Source organism: Ornithodoros turicata, chromosome 1 (genome assembly GCF_037126465.1).
Source record: "Ornithodoros turicata isolate Travis chromosome 1, ASM3712646v1, whole genome shotgun sequence".
NCBI lineage: Eukaryota > Metazoa > Arthropoda > Arachnida > Ixodida > Argasidae > Ornithodoros > Ornithodoros turicata.
The window spans coordinates 85,144,835-85,164,819 of NC_088201.1; the positions used below are offsets into that span (position 1 = coordinate 85,144,835).

At 47.2% G+C, this 19,985-nt stretch overlaps 1 protein-coding gene across 2 annotated transcripts in view; it reads left to right on the plus strand.

Moving 5' to 3' along the window:
- Positions 1-19,985, plus strand: part of LOC135378441 (G-protein coupled receptor dmsr-1-like) — a 455,353-nt gene that overhangs the window by 405,646 nt on the left and 29,722 nt on the right. Inside the window, exon 1 of one of the 2 annotated variants that reach the window (XM_064611483.1) lies at positions 11,312-11,374. The exons of the other annotated variant lie outside the window; for it this stretch is intronic. The gene's annotated coding sequence lies outside the window, so the exon portion shown is untranslated. Of the gene's footprint in view, positions 1-11,311; positions 11,375-19,985 lie in introns of those variants that run through there. 2 annotated transcript variants of the gene reach the window in all.

A 19,985-nucleotide genomic window follows, 5' to 3' on the forward strand; every position in this document is an offset into this window, starting at 1 on the left:
GACCGTCCCTTTATAAGAACAGTTGGCTCGCCAAGCTAATTCAAAGAAATATGTGCCGCAGGATCATTAGACTCCAAACAACTATCCTGCAAGATGTTTCGCTCAAATTCGTTGTATCCCAAAAGTTATCTGTACTTTGCCGTGAGAGCTTGTAGCGCGGACGGATCCACGGGGAGGACAAAACTATAAGGGAGCCCTTTACGCGCTGGCGTGGATGTAAGGCCGCTGCTTGGCCTCGCCTGGCCAACCGATGGGTGGGAACGCCTTCGTAACGTCAGTGTCGTCACACTGACGTCGCGCCTACGTATATGTGCGCGGGAATTTCAAATCTCGTTGGTTCCAGTGCTTTCCGGTGCCGATACTAAATTATACCACACAAGGTAACGCAGAATCTTGTTAAATTATAAAATCCACGACTCTTTCCCCCAAACAACACTACCCGATCCGTCAAGGGCGAACTGTCCTTTTAACCATGACGACGAGTTGTAAGAAGCCGTCGAACTTGAAGGAAAGAAGATGTTCTGAAGCGGGAAAATAACAACGCAAAGTGCATATGCCTCAAAATGTGTGGGAAGCAGTAGTCGGATAGCGCACTTCACTGGTAATCAAAAGGTGCGGGATCGATTCTCGCCTCTCTCTGGCATTTTCGACGGCTGCCATGTTTCGATGTGTTGAACATTATTTCTGTACGACGGAATTGACATGAATTATCATCTACTAAAGATTCAGGAAATGTGGTTACCTTTCTTATTACTGACAAGATTTTACTACATATCAGGGCCGGCATATACCTTTCGCCTCCGGGGGGCAGGCTGGAAAATTTGCGCTCCCCTATATTTTTTTTAGATTTGAGATTTTAGTTGTATTGATTTTCATTTGAAAGGCATTAGATGTACTCATACACATATGTGTGGGAAACCTAGGTGAAGTAATCCCAAAACGGTAGCGGAGAATGCTGTTTATTGCGTGGCCGTCAGAGCCAGACTGATTAGTCTCATGGCGGCCAAAACCGTCGAAGAATTTCAAAGCTCGCGCCTTGCGATGTGCTGCTGGTGGCGCATCAACTTCATCTTCTGCTGTGAGTCGCTACAGGGCCCCCCCGCTGGAAACGACGAAGAGCGGTCGGCCCAGGTGACGCGCTTGGTGGAAGCAGCGTTGGTGGAGCTGGTGGAAGCAGCGTACACAGGCGATGGGCCGGGGAGCGACGAGGCGACAAGGTTAGGATTCTCCAAAAAAGCTGGTTTCAGCCTATCGACGCTGACCGTATCCTGCCTGCCGTTGATGGCTATACGGAAGGTCTTCTCCGATCTCTGAAGTACAGGATGAGGGCCGGAGTAGGGGGGGGGGAAGAGATTTCTTGGTGGCGTTGGAACGGAGGAAAACGTGGGTGGCGGTGGATAACTCCTGCGGAATGTAGGGCTGAGCTGAAGAGTTTGCACGCGTGGGAACTGGGCGGAGGCTATCGAAGGCATGCCGCAAGCGATCGAGCAGCATGGAAGGCTGGAGTTCTCGTTCTTGTGGGGTGAGGAACTCAGCGGGAAGGCGCAAGGGGCAGCCGTAGACGAGCTGGGCGGAGCTGCAGCTGAGGTCCGGTTTGTAGGCGGCACGGATGCCCAGAAGCACCAGTGGCAAAACGGCTGTCCAGTGAGAGCGGTGATCATGGACCATCAAGGCAGCTTTCAGATGACGGTGGAGCCTTTCGACCAGGCCATTCGATGCAGGATGATATGATGTTGTTCTGATGCGAGATGCGCCAAGCAGGTTAGTGAAAGCCGTGAATAGCCTGCTTTCGAACTGCGGGCCCCTGTCAGTAGATATACGAGACGGCACTCCAAAGCGGGAAATCCAGGTGGAAAGGAAAGTGGAGGCAATGGTCTCAGCTGTGGTGTCCCTGATAGGTGTTGCCTCAGGCCATCGGGTATACCTATCGACGATGGTTAGCAGGTACCGGAAACCGTCGGATGGAGGCAGGGGGCCGACAATGTCCATATGAAAAGAGTCGAAACGGGCGTCTGGCAGGGCAAACTTGCTGAGCGGGGTGATGGTATGCCGCTGTATTTTGCATCGCTGGCATGCAAGGCAGGCTCGGACCCATAAACGGATGTCTGCGTTCATTGAAGGCCAGACATAACGTTCCGCTATGAGCTTCTGAGACGCTCTAGCGCCAGGATGGGAGAGGTCGTGAAGGGCGGCAAAAACTGCGCGGCGGAGCTCTGACGGGACGAACGGTCTAGAACGGCCGGTAGAAGTGTCGCAGCAGAGGCTTAAACCCGTGCCTGGCAGAGGAAAATCTTCGAACTGGAGAGAGGTTGAATGGTTGGTGCGGAGTAGAGGAAGTTCTTCGTCTGCATTCTGCGCGACAGCTAGAGCTTCGGGAGAAATGGATGTTGACGGAGCAGACAGGGGAGCGATGCGGCTGAGGGCATCTGCGGGGCCGTTCTTGCAACCGGGCACATACTGTATATCTGTGCAGAACTCTGCCAGGAAAGACAGATGCCGAATCTCGCGGGGAGAATAACGGCTACTGGCCGACCGGAAAGCGTAGATGAGCGGTTTGTGATCCGTCAGGATAGTGAAGTTGCGGCCTTCCAGGAAGTGTCGAAAGTGCCGGACTGCAAGATAGGCGGCTAACAGCTCCCGTCCGAATGTACTGTATTTCTGCTCAGTGGGCTTGAGAGCCTTGCTGAAGAAGGAGATTGGGTTCCAGACACCGCTGAGCTCCTGTTGCAGAGCTGCTCCAACCGCTTCGACAGACGCGTCTACCATAAGCGTAGTTGGAGCGCCATGTTTGGGATGGAAAAGCAGCGTCTGCGCAGAAAGGGCAGTCTTGATTTGGGAAAATGCAGCCTGCGCCTCTGCGTTCCAAGGAAGAGGGTTGGCGCGGGTCTCCCGCTGGCTGAGGAGCGATTCCAGGGGACGGAGGATGGTGGCACAATGTGGAATGAATCGCCGGTAGAAATTCACCAGGCCGAGAAACCTGCGCAGCTGCCGGATGGATTGGGGCTGGGGATAACTGTTAATGGCGGCGACCTTGTTGGCTAGAGGGGCGATTCCGGTGCGAGAGACCAGGTGGCCGAGGAATTCAGTTGACTCAACGCCAAACTCGCACTTCTGAATGTTTACGACAATGCCATGGGCGTCCAGGCGAGTGAAGAGTTGCCGGAGATGGTCTGCGTGCTCCTCGGGGGTCGAGCTTGCGACAAGAATGTCGTCAATATAAGCAAAGACGAAAGGAAGGCCTCTTGTGACGGAATCGATAAATCGCTGAAACGTCTGCGCCGCGTTGCGTAATCCGAAAGGCATCCTTTGGAATTCGAAAAGGCCGAATGGGGTGGTAATCGCTGTCTTTTTGACGTCTTCGGGTGCGACGGGAATTTGATGATAGGCCTTCATTAAGTCGATTTTGCTGAACAGGGTAGCGCCGTGTAGGTTGACCGTAAAATCCTGCAACCGTGGTAGAGGGTAGCGGTCGGGAACGGTGGCGATGTTAAGTGCCCTATAATCGCCACATGGGCGCCAATCTCCGGTTTTCTTTGGCACCATGTGCAATGGAGATGACCAATCACTCGAACAGGGCCGTGCGACACCGATGGCGAGCATGTGCTCAAGCTCGGTGCGTGCGATTTTGAGTTTCTCGGGCGCTAGCCGGTAATCCCAAAACGGTAGCGGAGAATGCTGTTTATTGCGTGGCCGTCAGAGCCAGACTGATTAGTCTCATGGCGGCCAAAACCGTCGAAGAATTTCAAAGCTCGCGCCTTGCGATGTGCTGCTGGTGGCGCATCAACTTCATCTTCTGCTGTGAGTCGCTACATATGCACATAAATACGAAGCTACAAATAACAAAAGAGAGGGAATGCAGGGGGGGGGGGGTTGCTGCGAAAACAGCTTGCCCAGTCCCGCCCTCCCTGCCCTCCGCAATGCAAGACAGCAAAGACTGCAATGACGGCTGTGTAAAATCGCTGTTATTGTCAATGTTATACACGTAGGATTGGAGGGCGTGAGGCAACAATAGTTAGTTTGTTTTTCTTCCATGTCAGAGCCCATAATATTTTCTTGGGAAGCAAGCGTAGTTGCTCCTCAGATAACTTTAGTTTAAGAGAGGAAGGTATAGGGTGAGTCAACACCAATATTGCTGTAGAACACTCAAAACAACGACGCTGAAGCTTTCTAATTTAATATGTACAAGCTTTCGTGTGGTGGACCACGCTTCACCGGGTACAGAATGAAATGGTTTAGCATTTCATCTTATTCGGAGAAAAAGTGCGCCGTCTAACGATACATCCTACACACAGTGCAGAATGACTGTAAATATGCCAGGCAGCTCCCACGTATACAGATATGTGTATTTCGAATATATTTTTGTCTCGTCAGAATAGTGATGGCACCATCGAACATATTTCATTTACTTTCATTCTGAAGCGCATACAAGGACGAGGTAGTCGTTATACCAGGGAAAGAGGAGCATTACACCATAACTTCATAATAACGAATACTGTGCTTAAAAATACGTACGTCACGTGCAGTAAACAAAGTGCATGCAAGTGAGCTACATATCCGGGGCTTACCCGAAACCAGAACCCAGGGGGGGGGGGGGGGGTGTCCTCACTCATGATTGTTGCACTCTGCGGGAGTACAGAAAACCCTTCGGAAATAGTTGCTGAACCGTACCAGAACTGAACCCAACTCAAACAGTACCAAAACTGAACTAGATCCGAGTAATATATATCCGTTCTTCTCATTATTCAATCCCCTTCGGGACACTGCATTACAGCCTACCCGTCCTGCATGCACACAGCCAAACACAAGAGCGCGAGCTACTTAAAGGGACTATGCATCCGGGAACGTATGTATGACACCGATACGGTAATGTTCGTCACCGCTTCACAGTCAACTTGGCCAAGTTTCTCTTCCGGAAACAGCTTACATATTAAATAAACGAGTTTTAAAGATTCGCACTCCCTCTGCAGCTAACACTATGATGACGTAAGCCAGGCACACGAATGAGAGCGCAGCGCAGGCGATTGTCTCCGAGGTCGTCCTCTATGCTATGTGAAAACTCCTCGATAAATACGCCGACTTTGGGTTAGCAGTGTGAGTTCTGACGTGACCATGTTTCGTGGAACACGGTGTTACGCTCCTGACTGTACGAACACGTCCTTCGTAACCAGAAACAAAATTCTGCAAGCCGATCCCGCAAGCAGACGCCGTCTCCTAATATACCGGCTCGTCCGCCTTTCTGTCGGTCGGTCGGCAAGAGTATGAAAGGTCCCTCCAACCGCATCCTGCTTGGTCTCGATCTCTCCAAAGGGCGCCCGTCAGTATGGGTCGTGTGCTTTTGCCATGTGCTACGTCAAACTTCGCAGGAAGAACGCCACCAATTCGCGTGGGATTTTTGGCGTGATTATCAGTGATGAACGCGGAGTAAAACGGCACTAGAGTTGCGGAATCGACCGGAACGGATGCGATAGTATCTTTAACATAGAGGTCCGCGGCCTCCGCATTTGTCTGGGAGTACCACGAACATCGGAGACCTACTGTACTCTTGCTGAAGCACGCGAGACACCCGTTCCCCTTCTGCGGGATGCTGATACCCTTCGAGTATATACTCGCTACCTCACCCGTCACCCTCACCACTATCTCTGCCATACTGACGACGACTGCCTGGAGACCGCTTTCGGCAATGCTATCGCCGGCCTGAAGGGTCATCGTCCTTCCTCCTCATACGCTTCCTTTTATGCACCAGCAACGTGGACTTTTGCCCGTCCTCATATCTGCAGCTCACCCCTGGTCTTCAGCGCAATCGTGACATTCCCACCTGTAGCCCTCCAACTCGCTCTCGACTTTCTGCACTCCACGTATCAGAATCACCGCCATCTTTACACGGACGGCTGAGTGAATGGAAGACACCTTCAGCAAGCAGTGACTTTCAGCAAGCCTTTTCCCCCCTTACCAATGCCCTCTATGGAAGCAGAACTCCTCGTCATCGTGTCGGTTCTAAAGCACTTGCTCGGCCTGCCGGTTGCACAGTGGGTTCTACTGACTGACAGCTGGGCTTCTCTGGCTATAATGCTCTCTGTTTGCCCGAGCACCATATGCACTCTCCACGCACTCATACTTCAGGCTCTCACTCAACGCGCGCCCAATGGTCATTCTGTGCCAGGCAGCACACTAACATGGTCCGTTACTGTCGGGACACTGGAACTATCGGTCCTATAAAGGACCATGTTTGCCATTTTTCTTCCAATAATTGTTGCAGCGTGGGAATATTGGTCCAAGATTGCAAACAACCGGTCAATATGGACTGGTCACTGGAAATATGGTTGCAATACAGCCAGCAAAGAGGCGATATTGGCTGAAGATGGGTAATGTGGTCTGCATACCAAACAATATTGGATCGAAGCGGGAAATACGGCCCAAATACACCTGGCGACCAAACTACATTGGCTGAAAGTGGGCAATGTGGTCTACAATGTGGCCGTCGGCAAAGGAATATTACCTGAAAACTGGCAATATAGTTTGCATATAGCCATCTGCCAAACAATATTACGTGAAAGTTGGAAATAACGTTTACATATTGCCGGCGACCAAACATTATTGGGACAAAGCGGGCCATATGGTCTACATATAGACGTCGACCAAACAATATTCCATAAAGGTCGGTCGATGTGGTCCCAGAGTTGGCATATATTGGATAGAATGGATGCCACCATTTGCCAATTCTGCAACGCAACTGCAAGCTTCTCTAAGAGTGGGCGAGTCGGCATGCCTCTTTTCGGCTCAGATTTGGCACTGTATTTCCCATACTGGAGCATATAGGCCAGTACTGGCATCCATTCTTTATAATATTTGTGCAGAGTGGGACCCGTATTAGCTCACCTTGTTGTGCAGCAGGAGGCGAATACTGGTTACTGGCTAAATGTTGGCAACGTTGGCCCAATTTTACAAATGGAACCATAGGCCCGCCAGTAACGCAGGAAAAACTATAAAAAAGTAAAAAGATAGGGAATGTGATAACTCCACTGGCAAACCGATACTTGGATGTGGGCATGCCAATATTACGGTAAGGTGGGGCAAGATGAGACATCTTTTGCTCGACGCCGCCTGTCTCAGAGACGCGTTGCTCCATGCGCTTGAAGCTTTACTCATAGGTGGCTCTGCATGTCCGCTTTATTGCACGTGAGAATTGTCTGGACTGGTGTTTGCGTTGAAGAGAAAAAATAAATCGGTTACTTCTGCCTGGCATGTAAAGACCCGCAAAAAACGTGCGTTTTTCTGTTGTCCTTTTTCTTGTCAGCTGTGCAGTAGCGTGTCGCAGGTTTATTCTGTCAATGTAAATGCACATCGTATTTCTTGATTCATTCATCTAGATATATGCAAAATATGGGCATTCTTGGTTATCCGGCGTTTAACTGAAAAATTGATACATCCGATGATATGCACGGGGCAAGACGCGACAACTTAATGTAATTTAAACGTAATGCAACTGAAATTTAATGTAATTTAGAAACTAATAAGTCAACTATTAGGTGGCTTTATGCTTGTTCCTCAGAGATTCCTTTTTTGCATATTGCCTAGGATTTCCCAGCAGATTTTCCTGTATCCTAGGATATTTCCAGAAAAGCAAAAGCGCACTCAAAAGCGGGCGACCAATGACACATCAGAGTGGCGTTGCCTTGTTTGCAAGGGACGGTGGAGGAAAATAGCACCGGGTTCTGTGTGGTTTTATTGCACATCATGTAGGCGGTGGGCTGAAAGGGGCTGTGTTGGTGCTCGAATTGCAAAAACTAATTTGTATAGTTAATTACCACGGCATGTCTCCTCTTGCCTCACGCGATGTCTCGTCTTGCCCGAGGGTTGGGGCAAGACAGTGTTGTACGTAGCGGCGCTTCTAGCAGCGCCGCTACCGTATTCGCTATTTTTTTTTTTTTCAGTAGAGGAGTAACGATCCCGCTACATTTTAAATTGCTAACGGCAAAAGTATTTCCGCTACAAATATCGGTAGCGGCGGACACTTTCTCCGCTATCGCTACCGCTACTTTTCATGATATGGAAGACATGGAACACAGAGAGAAAAAAGCAGCGAGATTACGGCGAACCAGATTTTTTTGTAGTTATTCCTTTTAGTTACTACTCGTTAATCAGGCAGACTGATGTGACGGTCTTCCTCAATCTCACTAACTTCTGTAAGTATATGAGTGCTGTAAGTATATATAAGTACCTGACGAAATGCAGTCCAATGCATGGAATATATTTTTGTTCTTACTTTTGCCAAGTGGATCTTGACCCAACCCTCTACGTTCTTTCCCAAGCAGCACGCAGACATCGGACCGACATCGGACCGACGTGCCTCTACGGACATTCCCAATGTCGGTCCGATGTCCGGTCTGCAACATCCGCCGGAGTTGGCCCGACGTCATGTGCCGGAGTTGGCCCGATGTCATATGCCGACATGATACAGACAAAATCTGCCGCTTTGTAGGTGATGTCAAGCCGACTTAATTTGTATATTCATATTTGTGCTGTGTGCCGTGCTGGATAATTGTGTATTTCATCTTGCTGATCCCGAAAAAACACAACAGACAGGCAAGTCTGAGGAAAAATACCATATATTTTTATTTAGTGTTTTGAATGCAGTCTTTCCTTTCGACCACCTTCCCGGTCAATGGCACACGTCAAATACCTGCCAATACGGGCAGTTATTTCCTTGTCTGTGACCGTGATGCCCAGGGACTGCATGCGCTTGTGGACAGCCGCTTTTGAAAAACAAACACAACATAACAGATTAATTACCTTGCGGAAAATGCATATGCCACATCCAGGGACTGGCAACGGAGAAGCATCCCTCGTCCACAGAAATTTACACTATATATCCATATATATATATATATATAGCTTTTTTTTTCATTCTTCTGCAAGCAGATGTTACAAAAATTGCAACTACGATGACATAACCAATTACACTGTCATTGGTATTATATGAGGCTCTACTGCAGTCATCATGCAGCATATAACCTGCAGCCGAGGAAAACCACCCAAATACCACTCACCAAGCATACAAGTGAAGTGATGTGTATCCCCTGAAGGGATTTTCTGGTGCACGTCTCTGCTGCTGTTGTTGACGTTACTCATCATCATAGCAACATACAACTACAGGGTGCAGTGCCTGCATTTCGACAGCTCTCTACGTATTATTTAATTCCAACAAATACTGTGCAGAGGAACTGTTCTCTCCAGGCAACATCTGCTTGGAAAACTGGCAAAAATGCTGAAGTTCATGACATGAATATTATTCTGAGACTTCTGTTCATGCGAATGGCTAGAAATAAGCTGTTCAATAACAGCAAAAGCATCTTTATGGTACGTAGTTCAATCAGGTGCCATAGCACTGAAGACATAACAATGCACTGTCACAGAGCGGATTAAAATAAAAACTAAAGACAGACTATGTATAGCCGGAACTAGTTAAGGTTTCTATGGTTAGGAAAGATATGTAATACAAAGCAAAAGCAAATGGAAACAACCATGCCATATATTACTCACCAATTATGCACGCGAACAATTGCGTGCCCTTGAAGGCCTTTTTGCCGTTACGGCCTTCAACTGTCACCTGCTGTTGCAAGGCCTTTCTGGAGCACGTCTCCATAATGGGACGCACGACGTCGGTGAGCGTGCTGCCCCCAACAATAGCAAGACGGTCCACCTAGAGCGAATGCAAACAATTTAGGTTGTGTTTTCTTATGGAGAAGTCACACACAAGCTGGGTAGGCAAATTATCATATGACAGTACAGCTTTCACAAGTAACTTAAATGTACCTACAAGTACCTACAATGAATATAACAAGCTTCTGCGAAAGAACGATGAGCGCAGGTGACCTACAGAGCCAGAGCATGCGCAAGGCTCTGGTCTGCACACATTTAAAAAACCCTCTCCACGTGCAATGAGCACATCGGCAAATGAGAAGACGTTGACAGTGACGTGAGACAGGGTCTCGAGCCATGTGAAATGTAACTTACATGATCCTTTAATGTATTTTAACTAGATGATGGGATCTGTGCACATGTAAGTAGCTGTGCATATTAAAAAATAGTTTTTGCAACCATGCTGTCAATCTGTCAAGTGACCTAGGATTTTGCAAGAATGCAAATGACATATCGAGTCACAAATTTGCTGGAGGGGTACACATGTGGCTAACATTGGGCTCGTTGAACTACATCATGAAACTACTGCCTGCCTCCAAACGCTGTGCTTCACAATGCTGAACTGTAAGCTGAAAGGGCATTGATACTTTTTGTGCTTGGGAAGCACATGTTGGACTGACTTGTGCGTTACTAAACAGGTTAAAAACAAATGAAACACAACAAAACAGAAAAGTTATTTGCAAGTTAAGCACCTGTCATCCCATTCCCTGGCAGTTGTGCATGCTCCGGAAAGAATGAGAACTTCAACACAATATTTAGAGCTTAAATATGCTATATGGCAGTGAGTCTCTGCTCACGTGCGGAAAAGGAAAATATTTAGGCTGTGCAGAAGGCTGACCTACTTCATATAAAGTAATGGCATTTCAGCTGACCTTTACAGGAGCCAAAGGTTTAGTTTTATCATGAAAAATAATATTTGGTTGACTCACTAAGTGGCACTTACAACACCCATTCTTGTGTTGCTGTCCTGCAGTTTTTCTTCTAAGACAGCCCACTCATCCAAGCTTGAGAGCGGCTCCTGGACAACCTCCTCGAAGATATGACTTGGTTCCCCAAGCTGGTTTTCTGCTGGTCCCTTCCCTTCTAGTGCAGCTACACTGTGTGAGAGGTCCCTCAGTGACCTCTTGATATCAAGAAGTAGCTGGAGTGATTTTCTCTCATACGCTGAAAACAAAGACATGCTAATTTAGTGCAATTTCGACTTGCGATATATAAGCATTTATGCTTCTGATAAATGATGGGAAACATTCACTCCCAGCTGTCACACTGCATGCATAATATACTGCTTGCTGCTTACATCTCATGATGCTGTCACTCAGCAAATTTCAAGCAGCCCGTAGAAGCCGTCATGTGACTTACGCGTAACGCACACTTCAGCATTTTGAGCTGGTGTCTGAGTGTTGGTGTTGCCTGGTGAAGAGCCTGAAATATATGCTCATGATATCGCAATGAACATGCTAGAGGGCTGTTTCTAGGCTACAGTACGAAAGAATATACTTGTAATATCAGTGGGGCTTACAGTGTCCTTGGAAGGGTGCGTAATGGCTGGACCAAACACTGCTCGGAAGAGGCGACGGCGTCGCAGGCCTGCTGCTTGACGGAGGCAGATGTGCGACGGGCCCGCTGCTCGGAGGAGGCGCTGGTGTCACGGTGCCTTTGTATTACAAGCATGGAGGTAAGAAACTAAGGAGATGCCCTAAGCGCCTCTCCCAATGCAAGCGAGCGTGCTGTGGCCCGCGCATGGCATTGTGGTTAGTTGCCCACACACGTGACCCATAAACGTCACGGCAAGACGTCATAAAACATGGCGTCCTCCATGTCCGCGGCGTACCTTACCTGGATACAGACACGAGCTGCGGCCGAATAACTTGTTTTCGCTTTCATAACATCTTTGGAGTTAGAAGTTATCACACCCGTTGAAACACAAGATAGATCTCAGTGTGGAAGCAATGGATCACTAAATCGCTAGAAGACGTACGTACGTCATCGTGACATTGCCTGGCTTCTCTTCTGTTTTGCTCAACTTTTGCTGTGATTTATCACGCGGCAAATGTTGAAAAACGCCCATAGCCTACAAAGTATTGTGCGAATGGACTCATTGAAGGTAAGAGGTTTCCCGAAGATGAGGTTTGCTAAACTTCCAAGTCTCCGCGCAGACCGCCATAACGCCGAAACATGTGGGGATCACGTGACTGGGCAACTAGATGGGCGTGGTATTGCCAGGAGCGACCGCTAGAGGGGTCCCACGGCCCTCCGATCTTATAGCCCTCTCCTTAGTTTCTTACCTCCATGATTACAAGCAATTAAGCTGAATTAAGCGTGCACAGGTTCTACCATACAATTCCATCAGCACACTTGTCTAAAACTTGAATTATTGCTTTACCACATTTTAGATGACGCAAGCCCTTCTCTCCAATACCTCTTTAGGTTGAGATCAACACCAATTTTCGACAATAAACTAGTTAATACTTACGAGGACTGCAGGTCAAGTGTCTCACATCACAAGCTGCAAAAAAAAATGCTGTTGTGTGTCAGCAGATTCATACAACACAACACAGCATGCACATAACACACACGCACACACACAAAGAAGAAAAAAAAGAACACAATCATTAAAAGCGAGAAGTATTTCCTACGTGGTGATGGCGACCGCAGCCTTTTCCTCTGTGGAGGGATTACATCGGCTGAAGAAAAGAACACATTTCATATAACACACGCCTACAATAAGTCTGCCTGAAATGGGTACCTGGACCTGTATCCTGGGTACCTGCATCCTCTTCTTCACTGGATTCGGTATCTAGGTGAGAAGTATATTCTGCCTCCCTAGCGTTTTTCTTTGCTCTTTTGTAACTGTCTGGCAGAAAGAACATGCATTTCAACATTTTTGAAGTATCCAATAAACAAACATTTTGCCATATATTCCAAGTGTGGGGCCATCATGTGGAGCTGCGAAACAAAGAAAAGTATTAAATAAACTTACTGAAAGATGCCATGCACACACACGCGCACAGCATCTAGTCATCTTCAGGATCGCAGCGGTCCTTTATCATCTGTGTGATACGTGAATTCGGTTTGCCTGCCGGCCACAGGCACAACTTTCCGCCGACGATCCATTTTGTGGGAACGAATTCCATGGTTTCGTTCTGACCCTGAGTGAACTTGACCACGGTGTAGGTTTTGCTGAAGTACATGAGGACGTTAAAACAAAAAATAAATAATGGTAACTTTCTCGAAAGCTCACCTCATTTTGTGCGTCTCCTGCTGCTTTGATGATACAGGTGCCATATCGAGGAATTTGCACAGAAACTTCCGCAACTTACAGTGACGCCGCTATGCTAGGTACCAGACTCACAAAAAACACTGCACATACGCTGCACAGCACAAAAGAAACAGTATATATCACACGAAGCGGGATAGACAACAGATATCAAGACAGCCAGAATGAAAACGCCGCTAATAACAACACGTGCAATACAGGAAGGCGGGATTCCCGGAACAGGAAGCGGAAATGCTGCTACAGATTGTGATGTTGTGATTTGAAGATTTTGTCGCAAAGAAGATGAAATCGAGCAAGAAATGCAAAATTTGAGCGAAAACAACAACAAAGTGTCTCTGTTTTGTGTCCAACATCTCTATGAAATGTGTGAAAGCATCATCATCATCCCGTGCTGCTTCCGCAGTCGTTACGACGTTTGTGTTGCTGCTCATTTTTGTCTGGTTGTGCCTCTTTCCAAGTGATTAGCGGTTTTTAGTTATTACATGTTCCGTGTGAAATGCATGCATCATGTCGAGGTGGAGTCGATACCTGCATTGCGAAGGGAGTTAGAAGACACCGTGAGTGAAATAGTGAACAGTAACTCGCTTCATACGTGTGAACGAGGCACTCATCCGCAAACAGAAGCAGAACATTTGATGCAGATTATGGTGGTGGTGGTGGTGGTGGTGGTGATAGGGCTTGCCGTTGTCGGCCTCACGTATGTGGGCAACGTCACGACTCACGCCCTGGGGGAATGTGCGTCCTGGGCCGACTTCTAAGGGAACTGTGCCGACATATGTCTGAAAGCGTCTGAGGAAAACCCAGGAAAAACCCCAGACAGCACAGCCGGCACCGGGATTCGAACCCGGGTGCAGATTATGAAACAAGCGTTCACCATCCAGTTACGAATGAGACGGACTCTAAGCTCTCGTGGGACGAGTTAAGTGACGATGTGGCAGCGGAGCATTGTGAAAGCCATGAAGAAAATTTTGAGGACAGCGTAGTCTCGAGACTAGCAAGGATTTCCCTCAAGCATAATCTGACGTATGCCTGCGTAAAGGATATCGCCGCCCTCTTGAGGTCCTGCGGTCACGACATTCCAACAGACGCCAGAACCATACTGGGGACGCAAAGAAGAGCTCCTTTGCAACATGATGGCACATTTGCCCACTTCGGATTGGAAGCTGGTATTTTGGAGTGCATTGGAGTGGGGATTTTCCCCAGCGAAATTCGTTTGCAAGCAAATATTGACGGCCTCCCCCTGTATAAAAGTTCTTCAACGTGCTTTTGGCCCATTTTATGCAGGGTAGCAAATCATAGCAATCAAGAGCCATTTTTAGTGGGCTTGTATTGTGGTAAAGGGAAGCCACCGAATCTTGACACATTTCTGAAACCGTTTCTGGAGGAAGTGCAGCGTCTCATGACCGAGGGTATCCAGTTCAAGGGGGCACACATGAGTGTAAAGCTGGATGCAGTGATATGCGACGCCGTGGCGCGCAGTTTTCTCAAACGCATTAAGAGCCACAATGGCTCCTATGGGTGTGAACGTTGCGCGCAAAAAGGCACACACATCAGGAGAACAGGATGCTTTTCCTAGAGTTAGATGCACCTCTCCACACCAATGACAGCTTCAGGGAGCAAAGCTGCAAACACCACCATACTGGAGAATCACCATTTCTCTGCTTGGACGTTGGCATTGTGGCATTATTTCCATTGGATTATATGCACCTCCTATGTTTAGGAGTGATGAGAAGGCTCCTTGTCATTTGCATGGGTGGCAAGTACGGCAGAGGAAAACTCAGTGGCGAACAGCAACAGACTCTCAGCGAGAGGCTGTACTCCTACCGGAAAGATTTCCCTAGCGTGTTCCAAAGGAAACCGAGAGGGGTTGAGGAGCTAGAGCGCTGGAAGGCAACCGAATTTCGTAGTTTTTTGCTGTATGCCGGGCCAGTTGCACTAAAAAAAGTTTTGCCAGACCAGCTGTACGAGCACTTCCTCGTTCTTCATGTGGCATCAAGAATACTTGCTACACCAGCTCTGTACAGGAAACACAACAACTACGTTCAGAGGCTTCTGCAATTCTTTGTGCAGGAGATGGAAGACCTCTATGGAACACAGCAACTTATTTACAATGTGCACTCGCTTGTGCACCTTGCAGGGGACTGTGTGCGCCATGGCCCGCTGGACTCTTTCAGTTCGTTTCCTTTTGAGAGTTTCCTTGGGAAACTGAAGAGAATGCTGCGCACCACGAGCAGCCGTCTGTCACAAATAAGCCGCAGAATGTCAGAACTGAAGCACTCTACTACATCTCGTCCTGAAAAAAATGATGCAGTCCACCAGGTTAAGCCTGGTTACTCCTATTTTCTCAATAATGGCAGTATTGCACGTGTTCAAGAGGTACGGGCATCACACGTACGGGTGACCATATTCTCCTCCAGAAGAGACTTTTTTGTAACACCTATAGAGTCCTCAATAATGAACATCTTCAGAGTAAGCAACGGGAACAGCCACTCTGAATGGACCATGCCCATTTCTGCATTCACTAAGGACATGCAGTGTGTGCTACTGAACTATAGGTTGGACTATGTTGCCCTTCCGTTGCTGCACCACGAAAGACCAGTGTAGTTGCCTTTGATCGCACTTTTTCAGCAATGCCAGTTGTGCCAAGGACAACTGTGACATCATACATAAAGTTCAGACGTTACTCTTGACAACAAAGATGTTTACCATGCATGGCCTACATCCTACTGCACGAGACATTTGGGAAAACATATTTCGGTGCAACTTTTGCCCGCAAATAGATAAATTACTCTCTTTAGAACCGGAGTGACGTGGTCATGCTTATCAATGCTACTCCTTACGTCTCTGCAAATTCACCAGGGATTTTTGCCAAGCTGCGAAGGACGGAGGACACTAATTTGTGAATGTCCTCCTACGTTTACGTGGTGTACCATGCAAAATTAAAGGAGCATGATTTTTTAATTTTCAGTCAGTATAATGCGCTATTTATTCTATATTTAATTGCCACTTCAGTGAAGAGCACCAGACATTTGTGAAACCATATTTCCTTGCAAGTTTTGCCCGCAAACAGGTAACGAACTGACACAACAGAACCCCGACATTGCCAACTTCAGCATGATATCTGTTGCAAGTTGGCGTTGTTGGCTACATGTCGCTGGTTTCAATCAACATCGAGCCGACATTGCCAACTTCCAGCAGATATCTCGCTGAAGTTGGCAATGTCGGCTCGATGTTGATCGAAATCAGCGACATGTAGCCAACATTGCCAACTTCAGCATGATATCTCTTGCAAGTTGGCATTGTCGGCTACATGTCGCTGATTTCGATCAACATCGAGCCGACATTGCCAACTTCAGCGGGATATCAGCTGGAAGTTGGCATTGTCGGCACCATGTCGTTTTCTTTTTGTCAACATTGAGCCGACATTGCCAACTTCTGTTGTATTCGGCCACAAGTTGGCAGTGTCAGAGATATATCGGGCCGACTTGCCCAACTTGCTACAGACATCGGCACGATGTCGTGTGCTGCCTGGGTTAACTTCTGTAATCCAAGCACAATCGAACATTGTTATTCTGTGCGCCTTTAACTTTTTTTTTAAGTTCACGTTTGCTAAACACACCAGTCGAAGCTATACACAGTTTTCCCGTGGACGCCGCCATATTGAAAGTACAGCGCAGTCTATCCGGGGGAGCATGTTGAAAACTGTTTACCGTACATGCCAGAGAGGAGGAAAGCACACGTGTCGTATGCTTCGTGCATGGTGTAGCTTTCCTCCTTGTTGGAGTGTGTTGGGTGCGAAAGCTCTGGGAACGAGGCTAGGTGGAAAACGGTGTATAGTTTGGGTAATACAATCAGTTGCATAGTGTGGGCGAGTTCATTTCATTTAGTTTTGATTTCATTAATCAACCATGTACGAGGCTTAAGGGACTGTCAAAACGCAGCTGCAGTGCTGCTTGACAGGTTGATAGCAGATTTCAAACTGCGTGTTGCAACTTTTTGGTTCGATACAGATAAACAAAGTGTCGTGTCTTCTGGAACTGGATTACTAAAATACATCGGAAACGCAACGCAACGCAACGCAACGCAACACACACACACACACACACACACACACACACACACACACACACACACACACACACACACACACACACACACACACACACACACACACACACACACACACACACACACACACACACACACACAAACATACATACATACATACATACATACATACATTGCGCTACATCTTACATCTTGCGCTTCCTTCATGACTCCGACCTCTCGACCAGTCTTTAAGGCTTTTTTTAAAAGACCAGACTCTTTCCGTTTCCTTTTTTTAAGGAATAGCAAGTCCGTCTGTGCATGACTAACCTTTCCTCTCTTTCTTTTGTCAATAAATCCCACCTTTGGTTCTTCTCACCAAAGGTGTTTTCACAACCAAACAACCCAACCCAAACAACCCGATTCTCACAACGAATGCGACAACGAATAACGTGAGGTTATATGAACGATACGTAAAAAAACAGCAACACGGGAAACAGAGCAGTAACAAAAAACAGCGAATACAGCGTAATGCTTCGTAATGACTTCCACATATCAGACACTGAGGGCACCTTCCCTATGTTGATGGCCGTTCCATTTGCTGCCATTTTCGACAAAACAGTGGATTATTCTACTACGTAACCCCATTCAACTCGCTTTTAGTGCTCTAATGAATTGTTACGACAACCGTTCTTGAGAACGAGAATAAAGCCAACGAGTTCGCAATTGAAACGTGATATGCTCTCTTTGCAAAAGTTCGCCCCGCTCATTTGCTTAACTCAAAATATTGATTTCGCTGTCAAAAACGATTTTCGTTACAGGTCTCGGAAGTGTCATAGAATATGGAGCGCCTCTAGTGGAAGGTTAGCAATTCAAATCAGTGTCATCCGAAATTAAGGCTCGAGAAGAGACCCCAATCGATTGAAATATTAGCCTTTCTTCTTGAAAGTAATTCAAATTGAAAAGAAGTTGAAAGCACCCCCTCTTGCCCTCCAAGCATGGCGAAAGAAAGAGGCTATACGTGCGTGTATGAAGTTGGACGAAGTAATTTCACAATGGCCCCTGTGAGAGACATTGTGCAAGACTGTTGCATCATTCGTGCTCTGCACAAATGCCAAGTGGCAATTATGCGTACATATTCTGATAGACTACGAACATATGTAATGCACGCGATGTTATCGCGACGGAAGGTATTTTAACAGTTAGGATACACGCTGGAATGGCGTTTATTATCCTTACCTAAGTAAATCTACACTGATTAATCAGTCGTCCACACGTCTCGGTAAGCGCGGGCACCGCGGCTAGGGACGAGAAGAATCGTCATGGAAGACAGAAGTCAATCCCTTCGAAGCCCAGACAATATCTCCTCCTTTACATGCATTACATACGTGACCCCCCCCCCCCCCCACGCCCCCTTCAGTGGCGCGTCGGAAGGGAACTCGTGCGCTTTCTGACCGACACAGGGCTCGCGCTGAGCCTCTGACAGCGCCCCTTTTCTTTCGCTCTTTTCGTTTTTTTTTTACGCGGGAATAGCAAGTCGGCTTTTGGATCCAGGCTAACCTTTTCCCTTCTTTGTTTTTTCTTTGCAATAAACCTATATCCCCCCCCTCACGTGAACACAAGAAATTATAAAGTAATCATAAAAACATGCAAATTATAATTAATACAGAGGAATACTTATGGAATACAGAGGAATTATAATTAAACAGTTAAATAAATTTAAATACGTAGGAGAAAGTACGAAAAAAAAGTAACTGAGTAGAGTACTAAATACCCAATCTTGAAAAGTATTTAAGGTAGAGTGTTAAATACTCTTAAAACTAACTCGTTGCTTTCAAGATACAGTTGAAATTCGCTACGAAACAATACGGGGAGCGTGAAGTTGGAAATGGCATTGCCAAAAAGCTTTATTAGCTCGGAGGAACAACTGCTTTTCAAAATTACTATCCGATAGCCTGCCTCGTTTATTTTTAAACACATTACTCCCAATACTGAACAGGCGCTCTACAGACGCGAACGAATGTCTAGAGAAACGACAAAATTTACTCTCGTTTTTCTCCTTATCGTTGTTGCTTTAAGCTCATCAAGAGTTATTAATATTTTACGTGCCCTGTCTCGGTACGGCTTTAAGCACGGGTCTGCTATCCTGCCTGATAGGGGTCTCAATAGGTTACCCGCATACCCTTCAGGACAGCACATCGCCTCACCCATGCTCCCAAACCCGACGCGCTCGCACGCTACTGCTTCCCAAGAGGGACGTGGATGCTCCCAATATCTGAGAGGCTACGTATAGAGGCTAGAGGATATGTACAGCACAAGGGGCATTGCCAAGACAAAAGAGAATATTTCGCTCGACCTCCGTGTCACGCACAGAGAAATATTTTCAAAGTAACTTGGAAAATGAGTGAAGTTATTGGAAAAAAAAGTTAGATTGCAAAATACTGACCTTTATAAGTATTTCCAAGATACCAAGTTACTCGCGAAAGTATTTAATATAAGTAACTTAACTACTCTACTCAACCTACTGTACAAGTCTGCCCTGAGGGCTCGAACCTTGCACGCACAACGCAACCCTTGTCGAGGTTTTGTGTCGGAGTTCTCCTCTGAAGAACGAACTAAGTGCCGTTAGTGGGGAATGCCCATGAGTGCCCTCGCCAGTGCCCTCTTCTAGGGACCTATTGAGACTAGGTTCCCATTGTGGACAGTCTTTCTAAAGGCTCTCGTTCAACAAAGCTCTGCTCAAAAGTATACAGCAGTGTGTTGTGATACAAGTTTTCTTGAATTATTGCGAAGGCTATTGGAACAGCACCCTTCGAAAAGACATGCATTCGCACTCAGCCCTGAGGGATCCCTGCGCTTCGAGGGACCTTTCCAGTCGCTTTGGCAATGCATTGTGCATGCGCAGCGAGCGCGCGACCAATGCATTGCCAAAGGTACTGGAAGGGTCTTCTCTGTCTCTCTC